The sequence below is a fragment of the Equus przewalskii genome, chromosome 1 (assembly GCF_037783145.1).
Source record: "Equus przewalskii isolate Varuska chromosome 1, EquPr2, whole genome shotgun sequence".
Lineage (NCBI taxonomy): Eukaryota > Metazoa > Chordata > Mammalia > Perissodactyla > Equidae > Equus > Equus przewalskii.
The window spans coordinates 108,185,910-108,205,016 of record NC_091831.1 but is presented as its reverse complement, the minus strand read 5'-3'; the positions used below and the strand labels follow the sequence as shown (position 1 = coordinate 108,205,016).

General features: G+C 54.2%; 1 protein-coding gene across 19 annotated transcripts in view; it reads left to right on the top strand.

Moving 5' to 3' along the window:
• The first annotated feature begins 8,836 nt into the window (after positions 1-8,836).
• The window catches only part of APBA2 (amyloid beta precursor protein binding family A member 2), a 226,028-nt gene continuing 215,757 nt past the window's right edge, over positions 8,837-19,107 (top strand). For 3 of the 19 annotated variants that reach the window (XM_070571751.1, XM_070571735.1, XM_070571791.1), the window contains exon 1: positions 8,936-9,140. The gene's annotated coding sequence lies outside the window, so the exon portion shown is untranslated. Of the gene's footprint in view, positions 9,141-9,308; positions 9,567-10,118; positions 10,721-13,303; positions 13,785-19,107 lie in introns of those variants that run through there. The other 16 variants (XR_011525819.1, XM_070571726.1, XM_070571782.1 and 13 more) reach the window with 13 other exon arrangements.

Below are 19,107 nucleotides of genomic sequence, written 5' to 3'. Positions count from 1 at the left end.
CATGAGGGTGTTCTCAAATCTGCCATGTGCCTTAAATCGGTAATTGATCAACCTGAGCCGATCGTGGCCTCTCATTTCCCTCCTGCCTTCAATCACCAGAAATACTGCCCAATCTCATGCATCTCCTTCCACCTGGCTTCCATCTGTATTCAACACAAGTGAAAATCTCAGAACTGCCATGCTCCAGAGAGGGGAGCACACTGGGGCTCTTAGCACTCCACGTCTCTCGGCCCGGAGAGTCATCTGTCTCCAGAATCCCAGCCTCAGCATCAGCCTCCTAGGGCCACTTCCATACCATTGTTTGTAAGTCTGGAGTCCTAGAAGCAGAGCCTGAGATGAAGATGCCTGTGGAAGTGACTTCTAGGAAAATGCTCCCAGGGGAGACCAGTGAGGGGGCAGGGGTGGAGGAGCAGGCCAAGGCCATGGAAGAAGCTGAAGTGCAATTTCAGGTGAATTCCCAGATCAGCTTGATCCCATGGGGCGATCTGGAGCGTCAATTACACCTCAGGGTTTGTGCCATCTGGAGATCAGAGAGCTGCCACATTCCTGCACCCGTGCTTGCCCTGCGGGATGTGTACTCCCAGGGGATTTCAGTTCTCTGCTCCAGGGGTGTTAATGGTGATTGTCCATGGAGAATGGAGGTACAAGCCTAGAAGAAAAGCCCAGTGAAGCTATTGGAGGGGTGCACACAGGACTGGGTCGGCACCACTGGTGTGGGCTGCAACATGCCACTGATGCGCCCCAATTTCAGAGAAGCTGTGTTCACTTCCTGAGGCAGCTGTGACAATGTATCACAACTTGGGGGGTTTGAACAATGGAAATTTGTTGTCTCATAGTTCTGGAGGCTACAAGTCTGAGATCACGGTGTCGTCAGGGTTGATTCTTTCTGAGGGCGTGCAGGAGACCTCTCTCCTAGCCTCTGGTAGCTTCAGGCATTCCTTGGATGGTAGATGCCCTTCTCCCTGTGTCTTCAGATGGTCTTCTGTTTGTCTCTGTGTCCACATTTCTCCTTTTTATAAGGACACCAGTCATATTGGATTAGGGCCCACCCTGATGACCTCAATTTAACTTGATCATCTGCAAAGACCCTGTTTCAAAATAAGGTCACATTCACAGGTGCTGGGGGTTAGGACTTCAACATCTTTTCAGGGCATACAATTCAGCCAATAACGGATGCTAAAATGTAAAACGTAGAGTATCTTAAAATTGACACAATATGGCATGGCCTGAGCCCTCCTGAGCTGAGTAGTTGTGGGCAAGTATCTTTATATACCTTGCTGACCAGGACGTGGTCTCCTAAAGCCACAAAATGTTCCCAAACATGATATAACCCTGTGGTTGCAATGGGATTGAAAGAGCAACAGTTCAAATGCAAAAGTTGATCCCAAGCAGCCTCATTGCATCAGTTAAATGTCCAGCCTCCAGTGTCATGTGAAGGGCGTTCATTCAGAAGAGCGGGGCCCCCAAGCATTGGAATGCGCTTCAGCTGGCTCATAGGACTCCACAGCCTGCTGAATGCCACCGGCCAGAGGAAGTGTGCCCTCCTCCCTGTTGACGAGGCTGTTTCTGTAGCTTGAGGGCCGGGTGACCAACTGCGAGGGGACGTCAGGCCTTCTCACGTCCTCTCTCTGGCTCCCTCCAGACCCACAAACACAGTTTGGAGGGCGGATTTCAAAGTCAAACCCACGAGGTGAAGATCTTCACACAAAAGTAAATGAGGCCCTAGTCCTCTTCGAGTATTACCGCTGCCTGGAAACTCTCCAGCCTGGAGTCAGACTCCACCCACTACCTGCTCTTCACAGGGAGTCGGGGGCTGATCAGCTTGGAGTGGGGTGAACCCCTGGAGCGCAGCCTGGGTCTGGACCCCTGGCCTGTCCCCAGCCCCACTCCACTTTCTCTCCTCTCTATCAATCTTTGCTGAAACCCCAGTGTGCCCCATTAATCAAATAATCATGCAAATAAATACAGAATTGCAGGCCACAATAAAAATCAAGAAGGAAACACAGGCTGGAACGAGTGCGTGGCCCTCAGAGAGCAGCACTGGTGGAGCAGGCAGTAAGAGACAGCCTTCCTGGAGGGGAGAGCCCAGGGGGCCCTGAAGGAGGAGCCCTCCTGGAGGGCGCTGGCATTGAGAAGGCCCCTGGAGGGAGATGAGGAGGGAGCTGAGAAATGCAAACCGATGTCAGGCAGGGGTGTGGGCCCTGCTGGGTGGGCTTGTCTCTCCTGCCTACGGAGGCTCAGGTGGTGGGCAGAGAAGCGGCCAGACCCAGCAGGAGCCCTGTGCCTTGACAAAGCCCAGGCTTTTGGGTAGGAGTGGCTTTAACAAGAGCTTCTCTGAGAAAGCATCAGAGTCTACACCAGAGAGAAGGCAATCCTGCCACAGAGGAACGATACCCCGTCCTTTCTCTGGAGACAGTATGGGGGCTCCTGGGTCACTATATTGTGTGCAAAAGGTTCCAGGAACATTTCCAAGACAGGCAGGCAGAGCCAAGGAAAGGTGCTGGGGTCCAGGGCATTGAGGGGTGCGGGGGGGTGGTGGGGAGATGGGCGTTGGGGGGAATTGAGGGGGAGGGAACTGGGGTGCAAGGCAGCCCTAAGGAGCAGGAGGGTGGGCTTGCTACACTCCCAGGAAGCCCTCCCTTCTCCTCACCAGGGAATCATCTATCTGTCACCGTGCCCCTAACACAGGTGTCAGGGGTGTCCTTGTCACTCAGCACTGCAGTTCCTCTGGCCTCACCAGATTGAGCTCCTGGGACCTCACCGAGCAAGCAGGAGCTCCATCCTGCTTGCAGACAAGGAGCCAGCAAACGAACATGGCTTGAGCCAGCCTTCCTCTTGGGCCGGGCCAGCATTTGCACTTGGGTGTGGGATGGTCAGCTCTAGATCTGGGTCTGGGCGCGCAGGGGCAGGGCATGGATGTGGCTGGCGCGATTCACGAGTGCCAGTGCTCTGCTCAGGAGTGGCCAGGCAGGATGACTGGGCAGGCTGTGAGGAGGGCCCTGCCTCACCTGGGGTCCAGCATCCTTCAGGGTCTCAGGCTGAGCCGAAAGGCTGGAGTCACAGCACTGTCACTGTCTAGTTCCCTGTCTTCCCATACCATGGAAATATAGCAATGTTTATTTCTTAAGTCATTCCCTGCTTGTGATTAACTTTTATGTATTTATAAGATTTTTTTCATGTAAATATGTGGACACATTAGAAGATAACATGGTGGGGGTTCTCAGTCTCAGGACTATTAACATCTGGCTTGACCAGATCATTTTTCATGTGGGGAGATGGCCTGTGCATTGTAGGATGTTTAGCAGCATCCCTGGTCTCTATCCATTAAATGCCAGTAGCATCGGCCCATCTCTGACAACTGAAAATGTCTGCAGACATTGCCAGATCATTGCAAATGGCCTGGACCAGGCCCCAAGTTCTGACATGGGACTGGGAAATGTGGTTGATCTTGGATAAACCAAGTACAGCAAGACTGAAAAAAAGGAGAGATGAACTCTGAGCCTGGGGTGAGGTCATTCAGCTTGGGGTCTTGCCCCTAGAAAAGCCATAGTGGGCAGTTGTCCTTGTAGCCATCAGGTGAGTCCATGCAAGGTTGAAGGTCACTGCAGAGCGCAGCGCTATTCATTGCAAAGCTGCTCTTACAGCAACACCCCACACTGTTGACTCCATTGTGACTCAGGCCCAGCACAGGTCTACACCTCCCCACACAACGGCCAGCGCAGCTGCGGAAAGCAGCTCTCTGCAAACCTCCCTGAGCCTCTACTTCCACAAGCTTTACGTACTCGGTTCTTGAAGTTCCTTCTTAGATGCAGTTCCAAGGTTCCAGAGGTGCTCACGTGAGATTGTTTCTGGAACTGAAACAGGGCCCATGACAACGAATGCTGCTGCTCTGTCTGGCACCTCACGGCTTTGTTTTTTCCCGGTACTTATTGGTACTAGCCACAACGAATAACCATCCTGGTTCTCATTGTGTCAGACAAGACTCTTAAGGTTACAGGGGACAGGAGCTCAGCTCACACTGACTTATGTAACTGCAAAGCCTAGCGGCAGGGAGATCAGGCACAGCTGGCTCCAGAGCTCCAAATGATGTCACGGTGGCCTACTGCCTCCATCCCTCAGCCCTGCTTTCCTCTGTCTTAATCTCACTCTCCAGCAGGCCCCTTCACAGGGGGCCCTGGCAGTTTGAGGCTTGCGTTATTCTTACTGCTTACAATCTCAGTGGAAAGAGCATCAACTTCTCAGTACTTCCAGAAAAAGTCCTGGGATTGAATCTTAAGAGACTTATCTGGGTCACATACCCACCCCTGAGCTGAGCCCTAGAGCCAGGGGGATGGAATACACAGATTGGCTTGGCCCAACTCATGTGCCCACCCTAGGTGGCACGGGAGGGGTGAGTGGGTTGGAGGGGTCCCTTCTCCTAAAGCATGGGGACTGAGAATAAGGGATGGGTGGCTCCTCAGAGGAGCACCTCAGTTCTGGCTGTCACCAGAAAGGCAACTCTTGCTGCTGTGCAAAAATATCTGGTGGCCTCTATGCTCCCAGCAGAAGGGTGAGCTCCACGGCTCGGAGTCCAGGGTGTGTCACCTCGCCACCCACTTCACAAATACTGGTTACAAACCAGGGGTCTTGCTGACTTCTCTTCTCTTGTTAACTGCTGATGGTCCACCTGCCTATTAGCAGGAAGCCGGTACATGCTATTTGAAACTGCTCCTTGCTGCAGGGTTCTGATCCATTCAAATGCTCTGCAGTGACAGGACAGGTGCGCTAGGCCTCGACGGCAGAAGCTCCTTATCGCCCACAGTGAGCCTTCCAGATGGGTCCTGCCGGCTCTCCTGGCCCTGCTTGGTCCCTGCTGTGAAGTTCCATAGTGGGCTCTGCCCCGGGTCTGCCCTACACCTGGCCACCGGTTCCCAAACACATCCCCTCTGGCGATGCCCAAAGCCAAACCTCTGGACCTCTCAGGTTGGGTCCTGGAGTCCTTCTTGGATGCCCCCTTCCTCTGGGGAATTGTATGTCACCAGCCCCTCTGCCCTTCTGCCCCTTCCGGCTTTGATCTGGGTCATCCTGGCCTCCCTGAGCTTCCTCCATGTTGCATCTTGGGGAACGGCAGCTGGAGTCTTCGTCCTTTCCTCCCAAGGGTCTGAACTTGTGAAGACTGACCCACCTCCAACACCCTCACCCCTTGACCAAAATCACATAACGAAGGGTACCGGAGAGCAGTCTTGTACCAGCCACAGTCTGGCCCGCCCTCGCTGCCCCAGAGACAGTTGGTGCCAACACTTTCCATTTCTTCAGCTAGGTAAGCTCAAGTGACTGTCTCTCCCATGTCATACTATATCAACTCGGCTCTCTCCACTCTGTTGTCTACACACCATCTATTCTATGCAAACTAGCTATATCCATCCCTTACGGTCTCTACTACCTCCCCTCTGTTATCCACACTAGAGAGTCTCTGGAACAAAGAAAGTGTGCACTGTGGCGATTTTTTGCCCCCACCTTTACCAAAATGCAGTGGGTAACTTCCCTCCTGAAAACAACAAACCTCTTTGTTTCCCGCCTGGCAGGTCCCTCTCAGAGGCTCTGCCGAGGGTAAGGGCCATGCCCAAGCTCCTCCACAGACACCCGTGTCTGCAGCCTGCTCTGGGTGGCTACTGCGGGCCAGGATCTGGAGGCTCAGGAGCCAGAGCTTTCATTGTTTATAATAATTCATTTACTGCTATCAGGCTTGGATTTTGCTGCAGAATCTGTATCCTGAAATCAATCAAAAATTCAATGTATTTACTTTTCAGGAAGGTGCTTGCCTTCCACAGTTGTCAAAGGCATTTCCATGCTATGCTCTCTGTGTCTTCTAATGTAAAGTGTTGGGTCTTGGAAAAGTCTACCAGAGCGTGATCTGATTGCTGAATCTTCCCACTGACTTAAATCCCAAAGGTAAGAGAATCAAAGACTACCATGGGAGGTTAGACCACAATTCTTCTCATACATCCCAGACCTTGAGTGTTTTCGAGGCTAACTTCTCACCTGAACGGAGGAAGAAACTATACCATGGAGGCCCCAGTTGATCTACCTGAGGCCGCGCGCTGGCTGCTGCCTTAGCCAGGAACAGTAGGCAGGACCCCAGCTCCTTGCTCAGGGCACTGCTGACTGCACAAGGATGAGGGGTAAGGAAGAGCTCCTGTGCTAGGAATTAACAAGGGAGGTGAGACCCAACAAGGCTTATGCTAAGTGGTAACTTTATGGGAGGGAAGCTGTTCTTCAATCCCCACAGTGGGAGGACATGTACTTACCAATCAAACTCATTTATACACAGTCTACAAACGAAAGAAAAATTAATATTTTGTCATTTGAGAGTTTTGTAAGGGAATGTCCTTCCAAGCCTATAAGGCAGAGCAATAATCTTCTGCCCTATATAGGGAAGGCGGGCATTATTTTTAAAAACTAAGTTACGGCAAGTGCTGAGGAACTGACAAGTTTTGGGCTGCACTTTACAAACGCCTTCTGGAAAATCTGGCCTGGCCTGTGAGCTTCTCCAAGCTGAATGGTATTGACACCAAGCCTGCAATTCACGAATACCGCCACTAGGTGGCGGTAGGTAGCAGGACCATGTTGTTTGACCATGCAGTCACTCAACTATCTACTTTAGTTTCTGGATCAAAAGGTCTATTTTTTCCTTTGGGGAAAGGGACAGAGATTTTGGATTTCTGTTACTCTATGAAGAGTTAAGAACCAGGGTTATGAATGATAATTTAAAAATTTTGCTTTGGGATAGATAATATTATATGCTTCAAAAATAAAAAATATCATCAGTAAAGAGTCTTCCTGTCACTTGTGCCTTAGCCACCAGTTTGCTTCCCAGAGGCCACCAACATTTACTAGTTTCTTGTGATCCTTCTAGAGAGGCTTTATGACCTCATGCAAGCATGCGTATGCTTACTCCTTTTTCCTGTTTTTACACACACGTTGGCGTATTACACACAACTTCTGCTCTTTGTTCTTTCATTTAACAGTGTATCCGGGAGAACTTTCCATGTTAGTTCATCACATGGTTCCTGTTTCCTCCTTTCAAGGCTGCACACTATTTCAGTGTTTGGTTGTGCCCTCATATCTGTAACAGTTCCTCTTGACAGCTATCGAGGCTGTTTGCAGTCACTCACTACACAAACGACAACACAACGAATAAGGCTACTCATGGCTATTTTGCACACGTGTAGTACACATATATCAAAACTCCTAGAAATCGAATTCTTAGGTCACAGGGCTTGTGCATTTGTGATTTTGATAGAGCTCATGTGGTTTTCCTCCACAGAGGTTGTACCGATTTACACCCCCATTACACTCCCATGGCAGTGCAGGAGTCTGGGATCCCCTTGCCCTCGGGACGTATTGTGTTACTGCTCTCCTGGGTCTGTGATAGGCAAAAACCATGGTGTCTGGGTGTAGTTTTAATCTGCATTTCTTATTATGAACAATCAGGACATCTTTTCAGATATTCAAGCGTCAGTTGTATTTCCCTTCCTGTGAACTGTCTGCTCCTCACTTGTGCCTGTTTTTTTCCCTATTGAGTTGTTCTTTTTCCTTATCTATTTCTAGACGCTCTCTCTATATTAGGGAAATTAACTGTTGGTGATCTGAGTTGCAAATGTTTTGTTGCTGGTTTGTTATTGACTTTGCTTATGGTGGTGATTGCCATGAAGGAATTTTTCTGAAGTCAAATTTAGCAATCTTTTATGTTATGGCTTTTTGGTTTTGTGGAATACTGAGAAAGGCTTTCCCTGCTCCAAGATTCTTTAAAAATTCTCTGAACAGTGAAGCCTGGCCGGAGCCCACCAGATTTGAGTCCTGGGTGAGGCTGGGGCAGCCCTGTGCCTTTGACCCTGTGGACTGCGGACATTAGCCACCATTGCTCCTGTGTGAAGGGATAGGGTCTAACCGCAGGGACTGGTCCAGAGCTTGCCCATGGGAAGAGCGGAACACAAACACCTCCAAGGTGGGGGAGTGGGTCTGGAAACGGCCTCCGGCTCACTTCTGGGCTCTGCCTTTGCTGCCTTTGTTTGGCACTCTGGCTACAAAGCTGCCTACCATACCAGGCCCAGGCCCCCAACTGAATGCTCTGACCCTCTGGGTCACTGTGACTGGGGCATGGGAGAGGGAGTTGGGGAGAGAGACAGGCCCGCCTGTGCCCATGGCCACAAAGTCCACGCTGAGTCTGCCCCTAGTCCCACTCACATGTCGGCCTCCCACAGTCCCTTCTCCTCAGGGTCTCAGCTCTGGCCCTCAGGGCAGCAGGAGGAGGGGCTCCCCTCACCCCACCCAGGCCTCCTCTCCAGAACTTCCCTCACCACAGCATCACCTTAATCCAGCCAAAAGAAAACAAAACAGAAGGCAAATGGCCAGGATTTGAGCAGACAAGGCACTCTGTGCACTTGTCCAGGTAGAACCACTGGGTAGCGCATCGCCGGGGGACTGAACGAAAGGGCCAGAGGGGGTAGGGGTGACACCAGAGTCTCCAGCACAACCTTCCAGTGGGATTTTTCCCACTCTAGGGGTGGATCACCGACTCGCCTTGGGATGTGTGTGGGTATCTGGAAGTGGATAGGTCAGGGTCCTCTCCTTTCAGGACAGCAAAGAGAGAAAGGGCTGCATGAGGCCCTGGGGTAGGAGAGGGCTAAGGCAGCACAAGGTATTAGAAATGGGGTGGTTACCAGAGACTGGGACAGAGGACCTGGAGGCAGCCCGCGACTGGGGGATCTGCGGTGGAGACGGCAGCAGGGGGCCTCCCCTCCCAGATGAGGCTTTCCTAGGGTGCGACCCCCGAGGGCTTCTCGCCTGGGGCCCCACATATCGCCGCGCGGGACCGAGCAGGGCGCGGTCGCAGAGGCCCCTCCACGCCGCACGCACTCCCGAGCCCACCAGAGGGCAGCGCGGCGCCCGGGGCAGGGGGTGGGCGCAGTGGTGCCTCGCGGTCACCTGTTCTACCCGCCGGAGGACCAGACCCCATACGGCTCCTGATTTGGCAGGTCCGGGGCGCAGCCGGGAATCTGTGTGCGCCCCAGAGCCCCGGCGGTTGGGGCACCGTGGCTTCCAGAACCTGGGCACCGGCCCGTGTCCCCGAGACCGGCCCCGCAGGACCCGGGCCCCAGGTGCGCCCGTCCGCCCCGCCGACTGTCCCGGCGCCGGGCTCGGGAGGGGGAGGGGGCGGGCCCGAATGCATCTTTGTCCTCCCTTTCTTCCCGCCGCGCGCTCTTGGCGGCGAGCGTCTCCGAGCCCCCGCGTCCCGGGGACGCGGCGAGAGAGGCCGGGGCGGGGGCGCTGGGCGGCCGCGGCAGGCCGGTGCGGGGTGCGCCCTGCGCCGCGCCGCGTGCGCCCGGCAGAGGCGGCCCTGCGTGCCGTACGCCGCGTCCGGGGCGCGCCCGCCGCTATCCAGCTTCCCGGGCTCATTAGCAGTCTCGGTGTGCGGCTCGGCGCGGGCTCACAAAGAGCTGCGGCGGCGGCCCCGCGCTCGGCCTCGCGGACGGAGCCGGCGGCGGGCGGGGCGGCCGGGACCTGCGCCCCCGCGCCCGGGCCAGGTAAGCGGGGCGCCCCGGCCGCAGCCCGGGGGCGCGCGGGCCGGCGCGGGGGCCCGGGGCGCTGGGGACGCGGGTGCTGCCGCCCGAGCGCTGCCCCCCGGACCCGGCGGGGCTGTGGGGCGGCCGGGCGCTGCTGGGGTCTGGGGTGCAGACCGGCGCCCCCGTCGACCGGCGGGAGGCTGCGGTGGGGCCGAGCCGGCGGCACGCGCATCCCGGGCGGGGGGCGCGGCGGTGAGGGGCGACCCCGCGCGGACAAGGGGCGCTGGCCCGCGGTGGCTGCGCGCTCCAGTCCCTCCGGGCTGGCCGGGCCGCTAGTGCCTTCCGCCGCCCCGCTCAGCGCTGGCACCAAGTCCTCGTGCCAGGCGGCAACTCCCGAGTTTGGGGTCGCTTCTGGCGTTCCAGCCTCCTGGGAAGCTGAGCCCCGATCGTCGCCCCCTCCCTTTTCCCTTTATAATGAGGCCCGGAGGGAGAAACTCCTCAATTAAAAATTCCACTCCCCGGTTCCCCTGGGCGCCGGCGCGGGGCTGGGGGCGCAGCGCAGACCAGCCCCTTGGCGCGGCCCCTTCCCCGCGGCGGGCACAGCCTGGCAGGCTGCTGCCGGGATTGGGCCGCTGATGGTCAAGGCGAACCGCGCGTCCCCCGCTCCCCAAGCTGGGCTTCGCGCCGCGGCCGGGCGGTGGCGGAGGGCCTCCGGGTGCCAGAGCTGGGGGCGAACTTGCCCTGGGCCCGCGCCGCCCTGCCCGCGCCTCGCTGAGAGCGGAGGCAGAGATGGAGCCTGCTTAACTTACTATTTACTTGCAGAAGAAAGACTAGTTTTTTTCGGATCTCTTCAGATGCGGCCTGAGAGGGGCCAGACTCAAATCTGTGGTTCAGAGAACTCATAAAGGACCAAGGGGACGGTGAAGTACCCCAAATCGGACATCTCCTTTGGGCACTTCATCCTGTGGGCTCAGCTGTCGGTGGCCTCTTCAACTTCTGTCTCCCTTTCTGGGAATTTTCTCCCTCTCTCTCTTTCTTTGAGAAAGAGCAGTGGTTTTAGAAATAAAGACCTGAAGGCTTCGAGGGTGGAAGCGGGACAACTCTTCCTGAGACACACATTTGAGGTGCTCTGCACGTGCCCAGAGCCCGTGGCAGCCCCTTTCTCAAGCCTCTGGGTAAGCGGTCCCTCTGGTGAAGTGAGGTGGGGGGAGCTTCTCTCTGTCTCGTGGGCAGTGTCCACCCTACAGGGGACACGGGCTGGTTTCCCAGCCTAGAGCTGCCAGGGTGCCCTGCCCTGTGCCCTCACTCCAGGGTGGCGGTCCCCGCTGCCTCCATCCACAGCCTTGGCTGGAGAGGGTCTCCTGGGCAGAGGACGACACAGACATGGAACCTACTGGGACTCTGGGTGGCGTCCAGGGTGTCATTAGTGGATGAGTTGGAGCTTGCTGGTGGTCAGTGTGCTGAGCTGGCAGCCTCCCCCAGTGGGCACCACTACCACTGACTGAGAGGCCCTTGCACTGGTCTCCAGAGCTGAGCCAGAGCTGGGTGATGGCTCTAGCGATGGGACACCTGGAGGGTCTTCTGTGGGAGCCTATCTCTCCAGACCTCTCATCATTTGTTAGGGCGCAGGGCCGTGCCCATCCCGCACTGCCTGCCGTTCATGTCCTGGCCTTCTGCACCGGAGCTTCTGCACCTGGGCGAAGTTCGGCTGAACACTGGGGTGGGGGCAGGGGGTGTGCTTGTGTGTGTATGTGCCTGCGTGCATGTGAGCGTGAGAAGTGGGGTGGCCGCTGGCAGGAGGGTGAAGCTGATAGGTCAGCCTCTTGTTCTCTCCCGCCTTGCTTGCTTTCTCAGGCATCGCAGGCCTGAGCTGTGGCTTCTCAACTTGTTTGCATAACTATCCCTTGAGAACTTCTAACCCTTTTTTTTTTAAAAAAATAAAATATTAGTTTCACAGGAATAATTGACGGGGATGGGTTGTGAAATGGAGGTGCATAAATAATCCAGTTTGCCAACTGAGCTAAGAAATGCTAGATAAAAATAAAAGATAATTGTAAAAGACACCGGTCGCACCCCTGGAAGCTGAGAGGGAGGGCTAACACCTTGACTTTTCCTAGACACAACTGAGGAACTCAGAGGAAAAGCACAGCAGATGGGGAGGTTGGCATCAGCTGGGTTTTGTGTGGTTTGGGCAGCCGTGAGGCCGGTGGGGGGTGGGGGGTCGCAGAACCTGGATGCACAGGCCCCTCTAGGCCGCAGCTCCTCCTCCGTGCTCCTCCCTGTCCTTGGCCCTGCACATCTGACCCAGCCACTCAACAGGTGAGGGCCCCAGTGACGCCGCGGTCTGAGGTCTTGGAGAAACCTTTGTTGTCAAGGGGAGTCCGAGAGGGCTAGGGACAGGTGGGCACAGAGGCCCTGAACACATCCCCGGCTGCTCTCCAGGGCCTTTCGGCACATGTGCCAGAAACCAGCATTGCAGCCTGGCCTTAGAGCCTTGGGCCGCGGTAGCCCCGACCTTGGCCGGGTGGCTGTGAGGGCTGGGGGTGTGTGGGCACCGGTGGGGAGTGACGGAGGCGCCGACTGTCATGCGGCTTGATCCTGGACGGAGGTCACGTTTGAGATGATTGCTCACCAGGAGGAGGCCCAGGTGCTGGGTTGGTGGTCGGGCCCTGTGCCCACAAGGAGGAGTCTCTGGCTCCTTCTCCCTCCCCGAGTCCCTCGCCCACCACCTGGGTCGGGTCCAGCGGGTGTCTCAGAGCAGCCTGCTGGCACAGGCTGAGTCAGCTGTCGTGGGCGCTGTCTTCTCTCGCCTCTCCTGCAGCCAGTCCTCCACGCTCTCCCTGTCCTCTCTTGGACGCACGAGGGAGCCCGGGGAGGACGGTGACCTCAAGGTCATGCAGCTGGGCTCTCCGAGGGGCTTGAGTTTCCTGCGTCTGCTTGGGAACCCTACATGTTGGTGAGGTGCTATTGCTGTGAATTAGGATTTCTGTGCCAGCTCTGAGGTTTCCCAGGGGTTAAAGGTTGGCCCAGGCCAGGTTGGTGTCCCTTGCTGAAGGCCTCAGTGGCTCCCCTGTGCCCACTGCATACCCGCAACCCTCAGCCTGATTTTCTCAAGTTCCCTCCCTCACTCCCAACCATGGTCTCTCCAGGCAGAGAGGCTCACCGCCCAGGCTTGCTCTGAGTTGTCCCCACCCGGTCCCCACCTGCCGCTTTGGCCTGGAGCCCTTTTGTCCATCACTGATGATCCTATCGGAATGTAGGCTCTTTCCATCTTACCCACTAATCCTCAAAGTTGCGAATCTCATGCCTGCCTCAGGGCCTTTGTACCTGTCATTCCTGCTCCCTGGCGTGAGCCTCCTCCAGATGTCCACCTGGCTTGCTCCCTCACTTACTTTGGTTCTCTGTTTATGTGCCAGTCCCTGGCCACCCTATGTAAGTTAGCATCACTTCCCTCTTTCTTGTTAACTGTGCTTTATGTTTCTTCTTAGTGCTTAACATTCAATTTGTTATTTATCACTTGTTCGTTTATTGTCTGTCTCTTACCGCTCCAATGTAAAGAGTGTGTTCACCTCTGTATCCCTGGCAGCTAGAACAGTGCCTGGCTCCTCATAGACCCTCACTGCTAGTTGTCAGATGAATGAATGCATGACACCCCAGGAGCGTTGTTCTTCCTTTCAGCACAAGCCTGGCGTCCTGCCCCTCCTTTCCCTGAGACCCAGGGCTGGACTGAGCTGTATTCACATTTGCAGTCCCTCCCAGAACCTAGCACAGAACCTTGCACTCAGTGGGCAGGCAGGAAAGAGCCGTGCAGCTGGACAGTGCCGGTTGGTTTCCCCTAGGCCAGAAGCCAACATGGTTGGGAAGGCAGTCGGGCCCAAAGAGCGGGCATTCTGGTTCTTCACAGAAATCCCCTTTTGGCTTTTCGGTGGTTTGGGTGGTCTGCAGTTGGGCTGACCTGCTGCCAGAGCCAGCTGTGCGTTACCCCTGCAGTCACCTGGGATACAGATGCGCTGGGCGTGAGGCACCCTTTGCCCAGGTTCCCGCCCTCCTCCATCTGGATGTTTCTAAACTTGTCTTGTACCTTCTGTCAGACCCGGCGTCTCAAGGCTCCCGGCTGCTCTGCCTGTCCCTGTTTGCCAGCCTTCCCTCCCGAAGCCTTCCCCGCTGGATTCCTCCTGCCTGTGTTCTGGCCTTGCCGGGGGAGGTGCGCTGCTTTCATAAGGAGGAAGGCAGCTCAAGGTAGGGAAAGAGGATGGGGTTTGGAGTGACAAGAGCTGGGTTTGAACCTGACTCTACCACCAGTTCCTGGGACCGTGGGCAGGTCACTGGCCTTGGGAGTCCTCAGCGTCTGCAGTCTGCACGTTATACTTCTTGCCATGGTCCTCATGAGGCACAAGTGAGACATGATACTGAGCTGATGTGAGATACCGTTATGATACCAGGGTGGCGTGCTCCTTCGGGTGGTGCCTGTGTGGCCTCAGGCCTGTTGTGGTTTCTGCTGTTTTACTGGGGGTTTGTAGGATCGTGTGTGCAAGTTTCAACTACAGCCTAGTAAGAGAATGTAGTGTAGATGCTTCATATACTGTAAAGTGCTGTTCTAATGTAAGGTGCTACATTTGTTTTATGTCTGAAGGATCAAAATTAAGAAGGAAAAAAGATGTGGGTGAGATTTCTGCATCCACTGACTGCAGAAATATTTGCATCTTCTAGTTTTCTGAAAACTGAGGCACTCCAGCATTTGAAGATGGCTTTTGATGGAGGAACCAACCTGAACTACACACACATTGTTAGGCACTTCTGCATGTTGAGTTCCATTCCTCCGTGTTTGCTGTTTTAAATAATTGCCTGCCAAGCCCGAGAGGCAGGTCTGTTGTCTTAACTTGGCAGCAAGGAGGCTGAGGGCCAGGCAGCTGTGACTTGCTGAGAGCACAGAGCATGCCGCTGCTACGGGAAGCCCTGGGCTTCAGGCCTGTGCTGGAGGGAGCACAAGGCCCACATTCTCTTCCTGGTTCCCACTGGGCCCAGTTTGCATCAGATGTGTTTTTAAACTGGGCCTGAGTAGGACTTAAGACCACTCATGTGACACGTACAGGGGTTAATTTTCAACATGTGCCTCGAGAATCTGATAGCTAGTGACCAGTGGACGTGAGTACTGGTTGGTGGTTGGAGAGTAATGGGTATGTCCCTCATGGGGACAGCAAGGGGGTTTGGGAGCTTGCCATCCAGGAAGACAGCTGACATTGTTAGCGGGTCTGTAAGGTGTTTTCCTTTTTGCACTTGGAGCTAACACAGATTCTGTGTACTTCCGCTTCCTAGAATCAACTGTGCGAAGAGATGCTCAGCTCTGAAATGCTCAAGCCCTTGTTCTGAACAAATTCTAATTAGTCAATAGTCAACGAGTAGGAGAACAGTATTGGCATTTAGAATTTTCAGTTGGGATATATACTTTACATAGACATATATATAATTTCTTCCCCCCTCTAGTTTTTACATTCCTGGAATTGATTCCCCAGCAAGGCAGTTCTAAGGATGAATTTCTCTGAACTGTTGTATGCATCTTTAACTTAATAAAAAAACATAGTTTACAGTTTTTCCCAGTTGGTTTGATTATCACTTTTCTTGGAAAAATCTGTAGCTTCGAAAATTGGATCCCCATTCATTGAGTGAGCGCACATATTTAGGGAAGATGGATTTCACAGGTCTCTCTGGCAGCAAGTGTGTGCATTGTTCAAATAAAACACAGTTCACATGTCTCCGTCTTTTGGTGTAATAAGTGAGCCATGTGCTCTAACATCTGTCCATATTATTCAGAGCTGGTGACAGCTGTCTTGGGTGGGGTGGAGTGGAGCGGGGCCTGTGTTAGGAATTGGAGGCTGTAGAAAGCCAGGCTGTGCCTCCACCAGCCAGCCAGCACCATGGGTCGGAGGTGACTCCTGAGAAGGACACACATAGGTCTGTGCTTCCTTCCTCCCCAGCCACCGAATTATTGTGACGATGGAAGGAGATAAGATGTGTGCAAGCATTTTGTTATGATAAAGCACTCAGTCAGTGTGGTGAAGGCCAGTCACTGGGGTTAGGAGGTGTGTGTGTGTATGTGTTTCTCCCTAACTTGCCTGCCAGGCCTCAAACATCAGGCACTAGCTTGGGCTCTCTAGCTGGTCCTGGCTGGTGACAGTGAAAGCTGGTGGCTGATTGATGGGTAATTGATCCTGGCCATGGGTCCCAGCGCAGCCTTCCTGGCCTGACTGCTGGATCGTGAGCCCCTAAGGCAGGCCAGAGTTAGTTGTGCTGGTGGCCATTTCTCCAAGAACAGCAGTGGGCTGAGCCTGACCTATATGCCCTTCTTTGTGTCCTTGTCCTGGGAAGATGCTGCTTGTGGCCTTTCTCTGTCCTTCGGGTGCTGGGGAGGAACATGCGTACATAAGGACACGCAGTCTGCTTTCTGTTCTTGGGGTGACACCTTTGTGCTGCTGTCTGGGTTAGAAACTGAGAGCAGAAGCCCTTCCCGACCAAGAACTCCTGATTGTGCCTCTCTTTTGGGCTTTAACAGATTTCAGCTTTTAAATTAATTGCGTTTCATTAAGTAATGGTTATCTTCCTCATCACAGGCCGTTCTGTGCTAAATCAGCAGTGATAACTGGTGCCACTACAGCTGATGTGACACCCCCAGAGGCAGAGGCATCTCTGACTCGCATCACCTTCATGTGGGGAGCTGCTTGGCGGACCCTTGGATCTGGCAGCGTTCTTCTGCCTGTTTGCTTTGGGGACTCTGCCCTAACTCTCTGTGCGTGTCGCTCCTTTTATTTATCATATAGGATAGTTTATCTAATGGAAGCAGAGGGGTGCCAGGCACTGAAATGGCAGCCTCTCACCCCACCTGGTTGTTCACCTCTCAGTCCTTTGATATGTGAGGCATCTGCAGTGCTTGCACTGGGGGCAGGGGTCCCTACTCTAGTCACCCCTGAGCCCCTTTTCTGGGAGCTCCATACGCTCAGCAGATATTTTCTGAGCACCTGCTCTGTTGCATCTTTCCCGATCCCTGTTTAGAGCCTGGTGAAGTCAGGAGAGAGGGAGTGGAGAGGGGCTGCTGGAGAATGTGGCATGGCGTCAGAGCCCGATTCTGGCTCTGGGTCCAGATCTATCTGGAGAAGCACAGGCTGGAAAGTGTGAGAGCCTCAGCGTGGGTGGGGGCAGTTCAGAGCTGGAGATGGGAGGGGTCCTGACCATCAGGGGCTTGAGCTGCCCGTGTTGGCCCTGGAGGAGTCCTTGCTGTGTGTTGGGAGTAAGCAGGTTGGGGTGATGGCCCACACACTTTGTCCAGCGCTCTCTAGGAGAGTGTTTTCTATCACCAAGCTTCATAGGCGGTTGGAACATGGGAGGGAAGTGCAGGGAGGGACACATAAAGGGGCAAGTCAAGGGGCGCCTGGAGGCGCAGGGAGGGCGTAGGGAGCCCATTCCCGGCTGAGGAAGGATGGGGTTCCCGGGCCTGGCCTCCCCACTGCCTTATGTAGGAGGAAGCTGCTGCTGCCAGAGTCTCAGCCTCGCTAGCAAGGATGTGTAATTTTACCCTTTAGAGATTTACAGGCTTTCTAGATTAAATTGCCACTGTTCTTCTACAAGAACGACAAAATCCATGACAAACCATAAATCACATTATTAATTTGCTCACATAGAGTTAACCTCTGTGGCTCTGCTGAATGACTCCGAAGGTCGGCCATGGAAACAGGGAAGCCTAGTTTCCAGCTGTCAGCGAGCATGAACGACAAGAGGGACACGGGTCGTGGTGGCCGGTGCTGCCTTGGCCAGATTGCTGTGGCCACCCTGCCCACCAAGTGGCCGTTCTGGGCTTATCAGGGCCATCGTTACAAAGGCTCCTGTTGGCCCTCTGGCCCTTTGTTGGGAAGGGGACTGACTCCTCCGCTGGCCGTGCAGAGGGCAGAGGGCGTGGAGGAGGAGAGGCAAGAGCTGCAGCTGCTGGTCAGATGTACTGAGGCGCACCATGGCCAGGAAGCTGGTTCCAGAGGCCTCTGTGGGCTGGGGGCTCTGAGGGGATATTTGGATGCTTCCTCTCTGTGGCCCAGATACCCCAGGGTGCCCACAGCTCCTGCCTGGATGGGCTATGGTGGCTGTTCATCCTCTGGGTAGTGATGGGTCAGAAAACATCTCTCGCGTTGCTCTCCTTTTTGGAGATGTGGTCAGCCTGCTCTTTGCTCTGGCACAGGGTGGGGTGGCACCATTCCCTCCCATGAGGACGCTGGCCTGGCCTCTGTCACTGCCTGCAGGGATGGGGCTCAGACGCTGTCTAGTCCTTCCTTCATATGCCATAACTGGAAACGATCTGCTAATTGTTGGGCTAATTAGAAGTCATGATTTGTTTGGAGAAAGCTGTGTTTGATGGGGGCAATCTCTGTGTGTGGACCTTTCTGCCGCCATGGGCCACGTGGCTGCATGAGGCAGGGAGGAGTAGGGTGCAGCACTGGGCATCGTGTGCTGCCAGGAGAGGAGGGCCGGGCTTGCTCTCCTGATGGTTTTCATCAAACACCCAATATTATGCTGCGGTTCACTTTGACTGATGTCCCAGATCCTCCTTCTCCTTTATAGTGATCTAGAGAAACCAAACTCTGGTGTGTTTAATATGCAGTATTCACAGCAGAAATCAGTGGTTGTGTTGGTGGCCTGGCTGCCTCTCAGTGCGCATGTGTGATAGCCACAGCAGGGAGGGAGCCCCTTAGTCTGGCGATGTGCTCTCACCAAGCCAGCTTGGTCAGCAGTGGCTGCCTACTGAGTCAGAAGAGTTCTGTAAAACCCGCACGTATTTGTGGAAATACAACTGGAGTTTACTGTCCAGTGGCCATCCTTGAGGTGAAATTAGCTTTGATTTCAAGGAAGTAAACTGAGACATAATACATTAATTTGGGGCTGATTTTTGTCTCATCCATTCCGGTTCCTCACAGTGGTCCTCAGGCTCTCACGCATATTCCTTATGGAAACTGTCCAGGCTGACAGAGGCCTGGAGTCCATTACGGGTGTTCATTGTCCAGACGTTTCTCTCAGCTGATCAGTTGGACACAACTGGATCTTACATCTCAGGCCCTGACACCAAAAACTTTTTCTCCCTCCACACACATGTCTATTAGTGGAATATATTCTAACAAATTACTCATCTTAAAATAATGTACTATATAATTAACAAGAAAAAGGCAGACAATTGAATAGAAAAAGAGGCAAATGACACTTCATCAAGAAAAGGTCCAAAAAATATGTGAAAAGGTGCTCAACTCCATTAGTTGTCAGGGAGGTGCAAAATAAATTGTAAATGTGTGTAGTAGTCAGGGTTCTCCATAGAAATAGAACCAACAGGATATATATACGTGTGTGTGCGTGTGTGTGCGCATGCATGTGTGTATTATATATATTTGGAGATTTTATTACTAGGAATTGGCTCACATGATTATGGAGCTTGAGAAGTCCCATGATCTGCTGTCTGCAAGCTGTAGGCCCAGGAAAGCTGGTGGTAATTCAGTCCGAGTCTGAAGTCCTGAGACCCTGGGGAGCTCATGGT